Source organism: Oncorhynchus kisutch, linkage group LG13, assembly GCF_002021735.2.
Source record: "Oncorhynchus kisutch isolate 150728-3 linkage group LG13, Okis_V2, whole genome shotgun sequence".
NCBI classification, from domain to species: domain Eukaryota; kingdom Metazoa; phylum Chordata; class Actinopteri; order Salmoniformes; family Salmonidae; genus Oncorhynchus; species Oncorhynchus kisutch.
This window is the reverse complement of record NC_034186.2, coordinates 72038220-72047581: the sequence shown is the minus strand read 5'-3', so window position 1 is coordinate 72047581 and position 9362 is coordinate 72038220. Positions and strand designations below refer to the sequence as shown.

Below are 9362 nucleotides of genomic sequence, written 5' to 3'. Positions count from 1 at the left end.
ACAGATTGTTGGATGAAATACAAACTAACCTTGCTTACTTATTTCAAAGCAAGGGCACATATTTCAGCCTTGTGGGAAAAAACGGACAAAGAGTTGACGAAAAGCTTACAGCACCTGGTATTCCCAGGCGGTCTCCCATCCAAGTACTAACCAGGCCGACCCTGCTTAGCTTCCGAGATCAGACGAGATCAGGCGTACTCAGGCCGGTGTGGTCGTAAGCGAGAAACTATCTCTTGGTGCACTATGTTAAGTGAAAGTGAGTCTGATTAACAGCTGTTGCATTTTCACCATTTAGATAAGCATCTTTGTGTCACTCAAAAAGTGGAAGAAATTGCATATACTGTAGAAATAATTTGTAGCACAGATTGTTGGATGAAATACAAACTAACCTTGCTTACTTATTTCAAAGCAAGGGCACATATTTCAGCCTTGTGGGAAAAAACGGACAAAGAGTTGACGAAAAGCTTACAGCACCTGGTATTCCCAGGCGGTCTCCATCCAAGTACAAGTACTACCAGGCCCGACCCTGCTTAGCTTCCGAGATCAGACGAGATCAGGCGTACTCAGGCCGGTGTGGTCGTAAGCGAGAAACTATCTCTTGGTGCACTATGTTAAGTGAAAGTGAGTCTGATTAACAGCTGTTGCATTTTCACCATTTAGATAAGCATCTTTGTGTCACTCAAAAAGTGGAAGAAATTGCATATACTGTAGAAATAATTTGTAGCACAGATTGTTGGATGAAATACAAACTAACCTTGCTTACTTATTTCAAAGCAAGGGCACATATTTCAGCCTTGTGGGAAAAAACGGACAAAGAGTTGACAAAAAGCTTACAGCACCTGGTATTCCCAGGCGGTCTCCCATCCAAGTACTAACCAGGCCGACCCTGCTTAGCTTCCGAGATCAGACGAGATCAGGCGTACTCAGGCCGGTGTGGTCGTAAGCGAGAAACTATCTCTTGGTGCACTATGTAAAGTGAAAGTGAGTCTGATTAACAGCTGTTGCATTTTCACCATTTAGATAAGCATCTTTGTGTCACTCAAAAAGTGGAAGAAATTGCATATACTGTAGAAATAATTTGTAGCACAGATTGTTGGATGAAATACAAACTAACCTTGCTTACTTATTTCAAAGCAAGGGCACATATTTCAGCCTTGTGGGAAAAAACGGACAAAGAGTTGACGAAAAGCTTACAGCACCTGGTATTCCCAGGCGGTCTCCCATCCAAGTACTAACCAGGCCGACCCTGCTTAGCTTCCGAGATCAGACGAGATCAGGCGTACTCAGGCCGGTGTGGTCGTAAGCGAGAAACTATCTCTTGGTGCACTATGTTAAGTGAAAGTGAGTCTGATTAACAGCTGTTGCATTTTCACCATTTAGATAAGCATCTTTGTGTCACTCAAAAAGTGGAAGAAATTGCATATACTGTAGAAATAATTTGTAGCACAGATTGTTGGATGAAATACAAACTAACCTTGCTTACTTATTTCAAAGCAAGGGCACATATTTCAGCCTTGTGGGAAAAAACGGACAAAGAGTTGACGAAAAGCTTACAGCACCTGGTATTCCCAGGCGGTCTCCCATCCAAGTACTAACCAGGCCCGACCCTGCTTAGCTTCCGAGATCAGACGAGATCAGGCGTACTCAGGCCGGTGTGGTCGTAAGCGAGAAACTATCTCTTGGTGCACTATGTTAAGTGAAAGTGAGTCTGATTAACAGCTGTTGCATTTTCACCATTTAGATAAGCATCTTTGTGTCACTCAAAAAGTGGAAGAAATTGCATATACTGTAGAAATAATTTGTAGCACAGATTGTTGGATGAAATACAAACTAACCTTGCTTACTTATTTCAAAGCAAGGGCACATATTTCAGCCTTGTGGGAAAAAACGGACAAAGAGTTGACGAAAAGCTTACAGCACCTGGTATTCCCAGGCGGTCTCCCATCCAAGTACTAACCAGGCCCGACCCTGCTTAGCTTCCGAGATCAGACGAGATCAGGCGTACTCAGGCCGGTGTGGTCGTAAGCGAGAAACTATCTCTTGGTGCACTATGTTAAGTGAAAGTGAGTCTGATTAACAGCTGTTGCATTTTCACCATTTAGATAAGCATCTTTGTGTCACTCAAAAAGTGGAAGAAATTGCATATACTGTAGAAATAATTTGTAGCACAGATTGTTGGATGAAATACAAACTAACCTTGCTTACTTATTTCAAAGCAAGGGCACATATTTCAGCCTTGTGGGAAAAAACGGACAAAGAGTTGACAAAAGCTTACAGCACCTGGTATTCCCAGGCGGTCTCCCATCCAAGTACTAACCAGGCCCGACCCTGCTTAGCTTCCGAGATCAGACGAGATCAGGCGTACTCAGGCCGGTGTGGTCGTAAGCGAGAAACTATCTCTTGGTGCACTATGTTAAGTGAAAGTGAGTCTGATTAACAGCTGTTGCATTTTCACCATTTAGATAAGCATCTTTGTGTCACTCAAAAAGTGGAAGAAATTGCATATACTGTAGAAATAATTTGTAGCACAGATTGTTGGATGAAATACAAACTAACCTTGCTTACTTATTTCAAAGCAAGGGCACATATTTCAGCCTTGTGGGAAAAAACGGACAAAGAGTTGACGAAAAGCTTACAGCACCTGGTATTCCCAGGCGGTCTCCCATCCAAGTACTAACCAGGCCGACCCTGCTTAGCTTCCGAGATCAGGCGTACTCAGGCCGGTGTGGTCGTAAGCGAGAAACTATCTCTTGGTGCACTATGTTAAGTGAAAGTGAGTCTGATTAACAGCTGTTGCATTTTCACCATTTAGATAAGCATCTTTGTGTCACTCAAAAAGTGGAAGAAATTGCATATACTGTAGAAATAATTTGTAGCACAGATTGTTGGATGAAATACAAACTAACCTTGCTTACTTATTTCAAAGCAAGGGCACATATTTCAGCCTTGTGGGAAAAAACGGACAAAGAGTTGACGAAAAGCTTACAGCACCTGGTATTCCCAGGCGGTCTCCCATCCAAGTACTAACCAGGCCCGACCCTGCTTAGCTTCCGAGATCAGACGAGATCAGGCGTACTCAGGCCGGTGTGGTCGTAAGCGAGAAACTATCTCTTGGTGCACTATGTAAGTGAAAGTGAGTCTGATTAACAGCTGTTGCATTTTCACCATTTAGATAAGCATCTTTGTGTCACTCAAAAAGTGGAAGAAATTGCATATACTGTAGAAATAATTTGTAGCACAGATTGTTGGATGAAATACAAACTAACCTTGCTTACTTATTTCAAAGCAAGGGCACATATTTCAGCCTTGTGGGAAAAAACGGACAAAGAGTTGACGAAAAGCTTACAGCACCTGGTATTCCCAGGCGGTCTCCCATCCAAGTACTAACCAGGCCCGACCCTGCTTAGCTTCCGAGATCAGACGAGATCAGGCGTACTCAGGCCGGTGTGGTCGTAAGCGAGAAACTATCTCTTGGTGCACTATGTTAAGTGAAAGTGAGTCTGATTAACAGCTGTTGCATTTTCACCATTTAGATAAGCATCTTTGTGTCACTCAAAAAGTGGAAGAAATTGCATATACTGTAGAAATAATTTGTAGCACAGATTGTTGGATGAAATACAAACTAACCTTGCTTACTTATTTCAAAGCAAGGGCACATATTTCAGCCTTGTGGGAAAAAACGGACAAAGAGTTGACAAAAAGCTTACAGCACCTGGTATTCCCAGGCGGTCTCCCATCCAAGTACTAACCAGGCCCGACCCTGCTTAGCTTCCGAGATCAGACGAGATCAGGCGTACTCAGGCCGGTGTGGTCGTAAGCGAGAAACTATCTCTTGGTGCACTATGTTAAGTGAAAGTGAGTCTGATTAACAGCTGTTGCATTTTCACCATTTAGATAAGCATCTTTGTGTCACTCAAAAAGTGGAAGAAATTGCATATACTGTAGAAATAATTTGTAGCACAGATTGTTGGATGAAATACAAACTAACCTTGCTTACTTATTTCAAAGCAAGGGCACATATTTCAGCCTTGTGGGAAAAACGGACAAAGAGTTGACAAAAAGCTTACAGCACCTGGTATTCCCAGGCGGTCTCCCATCCAAGTACTAACCAGGCCCGACCCTGCTTAGCTTCCGAGATCAGACGAGATCAGGCGTACTCAGGCCGGTGTGGTCGTAAGCGAGAAACTATCTCTTGGTGCACTATGTTAAGTGAAAGTGAGTCTGATTAACAGCTGTTGCATTTTCACCATTTAGATAAGCATCTTTGTGTCACTCAAAAAGTGGAAGAAATTGCATATACTGTAGAAATAATTTGTAGCACAGATTGTTGGATGAAATACAAACTAACCTTGCTTACTTATTTCAAAGCAAGGGCACATATTTCAGCCTTGTGGGAAAAAACGGACAAAGAGTTGACAAAAAGCTTACAGCACCTGGTATTCCCAGGCGGTCTCCCATCCAAGTACTAACCAGGCCCGACCCTGCTTAGCTTCCGAGATCAGACGAGATCAGGCGTACTCAGGCCGGTGTGGTCGTAAGCGAGAAACTATCTCTTGGTGCACTATGTTAAGTGAAAGTGAGTCTGATTAACAGCTGTTGCATTTTCACCATTTAGATAAGCATCTTTGTGTCACTCAAAAAGTGGAAGAAATTGCATATACTGTAGAAATAATTTGTAGCACAGATTGTTGGATGAAATACAAACTAACCTTGCTTACTTATTTCAAAGCAAGGGCACATATTTCAGCCTTGTGGGAAAAAACGGACAAAGAGTTGACGAAAAGCTTACAGCACCTGGTATTCCCAGGCGGTCTCCCATCCAAGTACTAACCAGGCCCGACCCTGCTTAGCTTCCGAGATCAGGCGTACTCAGGCCGGTGTGGTCGTAAGCGAGAAACTATCTCTTGGTGCACTATGTTAAGTGAAAGTGAGTCTGATTAACAGCTGTTGCATTTTCACCATTTAGATAAGCATCTTTGTGTCACTCAAAAAGTGGAAGAAATTGCATATACTGTAGAAATAATTTGTAGCACAGATTGTTGGATGAAATACAAACTAACCTTGCTTACTTATTTCAAAGCAAGGGCACATATTTCAGCCTTGTGGGAAAAAACGGACAAAGAGTTGACGAAAAGCTTACAGCACCTGGTATTCCCAGGCGGTCTCCCATCCAAGTACTAACCAGGCCCGACCCTGCTTAGCTTCCGAGATCAGACGAGATCAGGCGTACTCAGGCCGGTGTGGTCGTAAGCGAGAAACTATCTCTTGGTGCACTATGTTAAGTGAAAGTGAGTCTGATTAACAGCTGTTGCATTTTCACCATTTAGATAAGCATCTTTGTGTCACTCAAAAAGTGGAAGAAATTGCATATACTGTAGAAATAATTTGTAGCACAGATTGTTGGATGAAATACAAACTAACCTTGCTTACTTATTTCAAAGCAAGGGCACATATTTCAGCCTTGTGGGAAAAAACGGACAAAGAGTTGACGAAAAGCTTACAGCACCTGGTATTCCCAGGCGGTCTCCCATCCAAGTACTAACCAGGCCCGACCCTGCTTAGCTTCCGAGATCAGACGAGATCAGGCGTACTCAGGCCGGTGTGGTCGTAAGCGAGAAACTATCTCTTGGTGCACTATGTTAAGTGAAAGTGAGTCTGATTAACAGCTGTTGCATTTTCACCATTTAGATAAGCATCTTTGTGTCACTCAAAAAGTGGAAGAAATTGCATATACTGTAGAAATAATTTGTAGCACAGATTGTTGGATGAAATACAAACTAACCTTGCTTACTTATTTCAAAGCAAGGGCACATATTTCAGCCTTGTGGGAAAAAACGGACAAAGAGTTGACGAAAAGCTTACAGCACCTGGTATTCCCAGGCGGTCTCCCATCCAAGTACTAACCAGGCCGACCCTGCTTAGCTTCCGAGATCAGACGAGATCAGGCGTACTCAGGCCGGTGTGGTCGTAAGCGAGAAACTATCTCTTGGTGCACTATGTTAAGTGAAAGTGAGTCTGATTAACAGCTGTTGCATTTTCACCATTTAGATAAGCATCTTTGTGTCACTCAAAAAGTGGAAGAAATTGCATATACTGTAGAAATAATTTGTAGCACAGATTGTTGGATGAAATACAAACTAACCTTGCTTACTTATTTCAAAGCAAGGGCACATATTTCAGCCTTGTGGGAAAAAACGGACAAAGAGTTGACGAAAAGCTTACAGCACCTGGTATTCCCAGGCGGTCTCCCATCCAAGTACTAACCAGGCCCGACCCTGCTTAGCTTCCGAGATCAGACGAGATCAGGCGTACTCAGGCCGGTGTGGTCGTAAGCGAGAAACTATCTCTTGGTGCACTATGTTAAGTGAAAGTGAGTCTGATTAACAGCTGTTGCATTTTCACCATTTAGATAAGCATCTTTGTGTCACTCAAAAAGTGGAAGAAATTGCATATACTGTAGAAATAATTTGTAGCACAGATTGTTGGATGAAATACAAACTAACCTTGCTTACTTATTTCAAAGCAAGGGCACATATTTCAGCCTTGTGGGAAAAAACGGACAAAGAGTTGACGAAAAGCTTACAGCACCTGGTATTCCCAGGCGGTCTCCCATCCAAGTACTAACCAGGCCCGACCCTGCTTAGCTTCCGAGATCAGACGAGATCAGGCGTACTCAGGCCGGTGTGGTCGTAAGCGAGAAACTATCTCTTGGTGCACTATGTTAAGTGAAAGTGAGTCTGATTAACAGCTGTTGCATTTTCACCATTTAGATAAGCATCTTTGTGTCACTCAAAAAGTGGAAGAAATTGCATATACTGTAGAAATAATTTGTAGCACAGATTGTTGGATGAAATACAAACTAACCTTGCTTACTTATTTCAAAGCAAGGGCACATATTTCAGCCTTGTGGGAAAAAACGGACAAAGAGTTGACGAAAAGCTTACAGCACCTGGTATTCCCAGGCGGTCTCCCATCCAAGTACTAACCAGGCCCGACCCTGCTTAGCTTCCGAGATCAGACGAGATCAGGCGTACTCAGGCCGGTGTGGTCGTAAGCGAGAAACTATCTCTTGGTGCACTATGTTAAGTGAAAGTGAGTCTGATTAACAGCTGTTGCATTTTCACCATTTAGATAAGCATCTTTGTGTCACTCAAAAAGTGGAAGAAATTGCATATACTGTAGAAATAATTTGTAGCACAGATTGTTGGATGAAATACAAACTAACCTTGCTTACTTATTTCAAAGCAAGGGCACATATTTCAGCCTTGTGGGAAAAAACGGACAAAGAGTTGACAAAAAGCTTACAGCACCTGGTATTCCCAGGCGGTCTCCCATCCAAGTACTAACCAGGCCCGACCCTGCTTAGCTTCCGAGATCAGACGAGATCAGGCGTACTCAGGCCGGTGTGGTCGTAAGCGAGAAACTATCTCTTGGTGCACTATGTTAAGTGAAAGTGAGTCTGATTAACAGCTGTTGCATTTTCACCATTTAGATAAGCATCTTTGTGTCACTCAAAAAGTGGAAGAAATTGCATATACTGTAGAAATAATTTGTAGCACAGATTGTTGGATGAAATACAAACTAACCTTGCTTACTTATTTCAAAGCAAGGGCACATATTTCAGCCTTGTGGGAAAAAACGGACAAAGAGTTGACGAAAAGCTTACAGCACCTGGTATTCCCAGGCGGTCTCCCATCCAAGTACTAACCAGGCCCGACCCTGCTTAGCTTCCGAGATCAGACGAGATCAGGCGTACTCAGGCCGGTGTGGTCGTAAGCGAGAAACTATCTCTTGGTGCACTATGTTAAGTGAAAGTGAGTCTGATTAACAGCTGTTGCATTTTCACCATTTAGATAAGCATCTTTGTGTCACTCAAAAAGTGGAAGAAATTGCATATACTGTAGAAATAATTTGTAGCACAGATTGTTGGATGAAATACAAACTAACCTTGCTTACTTATTTCAAAGCAAGGGCACATATTTCAGCCTTGTGGGAAAAAACGGACAAAGAGTTGACAAAAGCTTACAGCACCTGGTATTCCCAGGCGGTCTCCCATCCAAGTACTAACCAGGCCCGACCCTGCTTAGCTTCCGAGATCAGACGAGATCAGGCGTACTCAGGCCGGTGTGGTCGTAAGCGAGAAACTATCTCTTGGTGCACTATGTTAAGTGAAAGTGAGTCTGATTAACAGCTGTTGCATTTTCACCATTTAGATAAGCATCTTTGTGTCACTCAAAAAGTGGAAGAAATTGCATATACTGTAGAAATAATTTGTAGCACAGATTGTTGGATGAAATACAAACTAACCTTGCTTACTTATTTCAAAGCAAGGGCACATATTTCAGCCTTGTGGGAAAAAACGGACAAAGAGTTGACGAAAAGCTTACAGCACCTGGTATTCCCAGGCGGTCTCCCATCCAAGTACTAACCAGGCCCGACCCTGCTTAGCTTCCGAGATCAGACGAGATCAGGCGTACTCAGGCCGGTGTGGTCGTAAGCGAGAAACTATCTCTTGGTGCACTATGTTAAGTGAAAGTGAGTCTGATTAACAGCTGTTGCATTTTCACCATTTAGATAAGCATCTTTGTGTCACTCAAAAAGTGGAAGAAATTGCATATACTGTAGAAATAATTTGTAGCACAGATTGTTGGATGAAATACAAACTAACCTTGCTTACTTATTTCAAAGCAAGGGCACATATTTCAGCCTTGTGGGAAAAAACGGACAAAGAGTTGACGAAAAGCTTACAGCACCTGGTATTCCCAGGCGGTCTCCCATCCAAGTACTAACCAGGCCCGACCCTGCTTAGCTTCCGAGATCAGACGAGATCAGGCGTACTCAGGCCGGTGTGGTCGTAAGCGAGAAACTATCTCTTGGTGCACTATGTTAAGTGAAAGTGAGTCTGATTAACAGCTGTTGCATTTTCACCATTTAGATAAGCATCTTTGTGTCACTCAAAAAGTGGAAGAAATTGCATATACTGTAGAAATAATTTGTAGCACAGATTGTTGGATGAAATACAAACTAACCTTGCTTACTTATTTCAAAGCAAGGGCACATATTTCAGCCTTGTGGGAAAAACGGACAAAGAGTTGACGAAAAGCTTACAGCACCTGGTATTCCCAGGCGGTCTCCCATCCAAGTACTAACCAGGCCCGACCCTGCTTAGCTTCCGAGATCAGACGAGATCAGGCGTACTCAGGCCGGTGTGGTCGTAAGCGAGAAACTATCTCTTGGTGCACTATGTTAAGTGAAAGTGAGTCTGATTAACAGCTGTTGCATTTTCACCATTTAGATAAGCATCTTTGTGTCACTCAAAAAGTGGAAGAAATTGCATATACTGTAGAAATAATTTGTAGCAC

General features: G+C 42.8%; 19 non-coding genes and 7 pseudogenes across 19 annotated transcripts; all 26 read right to left on the bottom strand.

The window, feature by feature from the left end:
• Nucleotides 1–102: 102 nt before the first annotated feature.
• On the bottom strand, nt 103–220 carry LOC116353166 (uncharacterized; annotated as a pseudogene).
• Nucleotides 221–462: 242 nt separating this feature from the next.
• LOC116353175 (uncharacterized) lies at nt 463–585 on the bottom strand (annotated as a pseudogene).
• A 242-nt stretch (nt 586–827) lies between these two features.
• Nucleotides 828–945, bottom strand: LOC116353165 (uncharacterized; annotated as a pseudogene).
• Nucleotides 946–1187: 242 nt separating this feature from the next.
• Nucleotides 1188–1305, bottom strand: LOC116353253 (uncharacterized; annotated as a pseudogene).
• A 242-nt stretch (nt 1306–1547) lies between these two features.
• On the bottom strand, nt 1548–1666 carry LOC116353235 (5S ribosomal RNA). The gene has a single exon (XR_004202603.1). It is a non-coding gene; the product is annotated as a 5S ribosomal RNA (ribosomal RNA).
• Nucleotides 1667–1908: 242 nt separating this feature from the next.
• LOC116353234 (5S ribosomal RNA) lies at nt 1909–2027 on the bottom strand. Its single transcript, XR_004202602.1, has one exon. It is a non-coding gene; the product is annotated as a 5S ribosomal RNA (ribosomal RNA).
• A 241-nt stretch (nt 2028–2268) lies between these two features.
• On the bottom strand, nt 2269–2387 carry LOC116353233 (5S ribosomal RNA). The gene has a single exon (XR_004202601.1). It is a non-coding gene; the product is annotated as a 5S ribosomal RNA (ribosomal RNA).
• Nucleotides 2388–2629: 242 nt separating this feature from the next.
• Nucleotides 2630–2737, bottom strand: LOC116353182 (uncharacterized; annotated as a pseudogene).
• A 242-nt stretch (nt 2738–2979) lies between these two features.
• On the bottom strand, nt 2980–3098 carry LOC116353232 (5S ribosomal RNA). Its single transcript, XR_004202600.1, has one exon. It is a non-coding gene; the product is annotated as a 5S ribosomal RNA (ribosomal RNA).
• Nucleotides 3099–3339: 241 nt separating this feature from the next.
• Nucleotides 3340–3458, bottom strand: LOC116353231 (5S ribosomal RNA). Its single transcript, XR_004202599.1, has one exon. It is a non-coding gene; the product is annotated as a 5S ribosomal RNA (ribosomal RNA).
• Nucleotides 3459–3700: 242 nt separating this feature from the next.
• On the bottom strand, nt 3701–3819 carry LOC116353230 (5S ribosomal RNA). Its single transcript, XR_004202598.1, has one exon. It is a non-coding gene; the product is annotated as a 5S ribosomal RNA (ribosomal RNA).
• Nucleotides 3820–4060: 241 nt separating this feature from the next.
• LOC116353229 (5S ribosomal RNA) lies at nt 4061–4179 on the bottom strand. Its single transcript, XR_004202597.1, has one exon. It is a non-coding gene; the product is annotated as a 5S ribosomal RNA (ribosomal RNA).
• A 242-nt stretch (nt 4180–4421) lies between these two features.
• On the bottom strand, nt 4422–4540 carry LOC116353228 (5S ribosomal RNA). The gene has a single exon (XR_004202596.1). It is a non-coding gene; the product is annotated as a 5S ribosomal RNA (ribosomal RNA).
• A 242-nt stretch (nt 4541–4782) lies between these two features.
• LOC116353171 (uncharacterized) lies at nt 4783–4891 on the bottom strand (annotated as a pseudogene).
• Nucleotides 4892–5133: 242 nt separating this feature from the next.
• On the bottom strand, nt 5134–5252 carry LOC116353227 (5S ribosomal RNA). The gene has a single exon (XR_004202595.1). It is a non-coding gene; the product is annotated as a 5S ribosomal RNA (ribosomal RNA).
• A 242-nt stretch (nt 5253–5494) lies between these two features.
• On the bottom strand, nt 5495–5613 carry LOC116353225 (5S ribosomal RNA). The gene has a single exon (XR_004202593.1). It is a non-coding gene; the product is annotated as a 5S ribosomal RNA (ribosomal RNA).
• Nucleotides 5614–5855: 242 nt separating this feature from the next.
• Nucleotides 5856–5973, bottom strand: LOC116353252 (uncharacterized; annotated as a pseudogene).
• A 242-nt stretch (nt 5974–6215) lies between these two features.
• LOC116353224 (5S ribosomal RNA) lies at nt 6216–6334 on the bottom strand. Its single transcript, XR_004202592.1, has one exon. It is a non-coding gene; the product is annotated as a 5S ribosomal RNA (ribosomal RNA).
• Nucleotides 6335–6576: 242 nt separating this feature from the next.
• Nucleotides 6577–6695, bottom strand: LOC116353223 (5S ribosomal RNA). Its single transcript, XR_004202591.1, has one exon. It is a non-coding gene; the product is annotated as a 5S ribosomal RNA (ribosomal RNA).
• A 242-nt stretch (nt 6696–6937) lies between these two features.
• Nucleotides 6938–7056, bottom strand: LOC116353222 (5S ribosomal RNA). The gene has a single exon (XR_004202590.1). It is a non-coding gene; the product is annotated as a 5S ribosomal RNA (ribosomal RNA).
• Nucleotides 7057–7298: 242 nt separating this feature from the next.
• Nucleotides 7299–7417, bottom strand: LOC116353221 (5S ribosomal RNA). The gene has a single exon (XR_004202589.1). It is a non-coding gene; the product is annotated as a 5S ribosomal RNA (ribosomal RNA).
• A 242-nt stretch (nt 7418–7659) lies between these two features.
• On the bottom strand, nt 7660–7778 carry LOC116353220 (5S ribosomal RNA). Its single transcript, XR_004202588.1, has one exon. It is a non-coding gene; the product is annotated as a 5S ribosomal RNA (ribosomal RNA).
• Nucleotides 7779–8019: 241 nt separating this feature from the next.
• Nucleotides 8020–8138, bottom strand: LOC116353219 (5S ribosomal RNA). The gene has a single exon (XR_004202587.1). It is a non-coding gene; the product is annotated as a 5S ribosomal RNA (ribosomal RNA).
• Nucleotides 8139–8380: 242 nt separating this feature from the next.
• Nucleotides 8381–8499, bottom strand: LOC116353218 (5S ribosomal RNA). The gene has a single exon (XR_004202586.1). It is a non-coding gene; the product is annotated as a 5S ribosomal RNA (ribosomal RNA).
• Nucleotides 8500–8741: 242 nt separating this feature from the next.
• On the bottom strand, nt 8742–8860 carry LOC116353217 (5S ribosomal RNA). Its single transcript, XR_004202585.1, has one exon. It is a non-coding gene; the product is annotated as a 5S ribosomal RNA (ribosomal RNA).
• Nucleotides 8861–9101: 241 nt separating this feature from the next.
• On the bottom strand, nt 9102–9220 carry LOC116353216 (5S ribosomal RNA). Its single transcript, XR_004202584.1, has one exon. It is a non-coding gene; the product is annotated as a 5S ribosomal RNA (ribosomal RNA).
• Nucleotides 9221–9362: the final 142 nt, after the last annotated feature.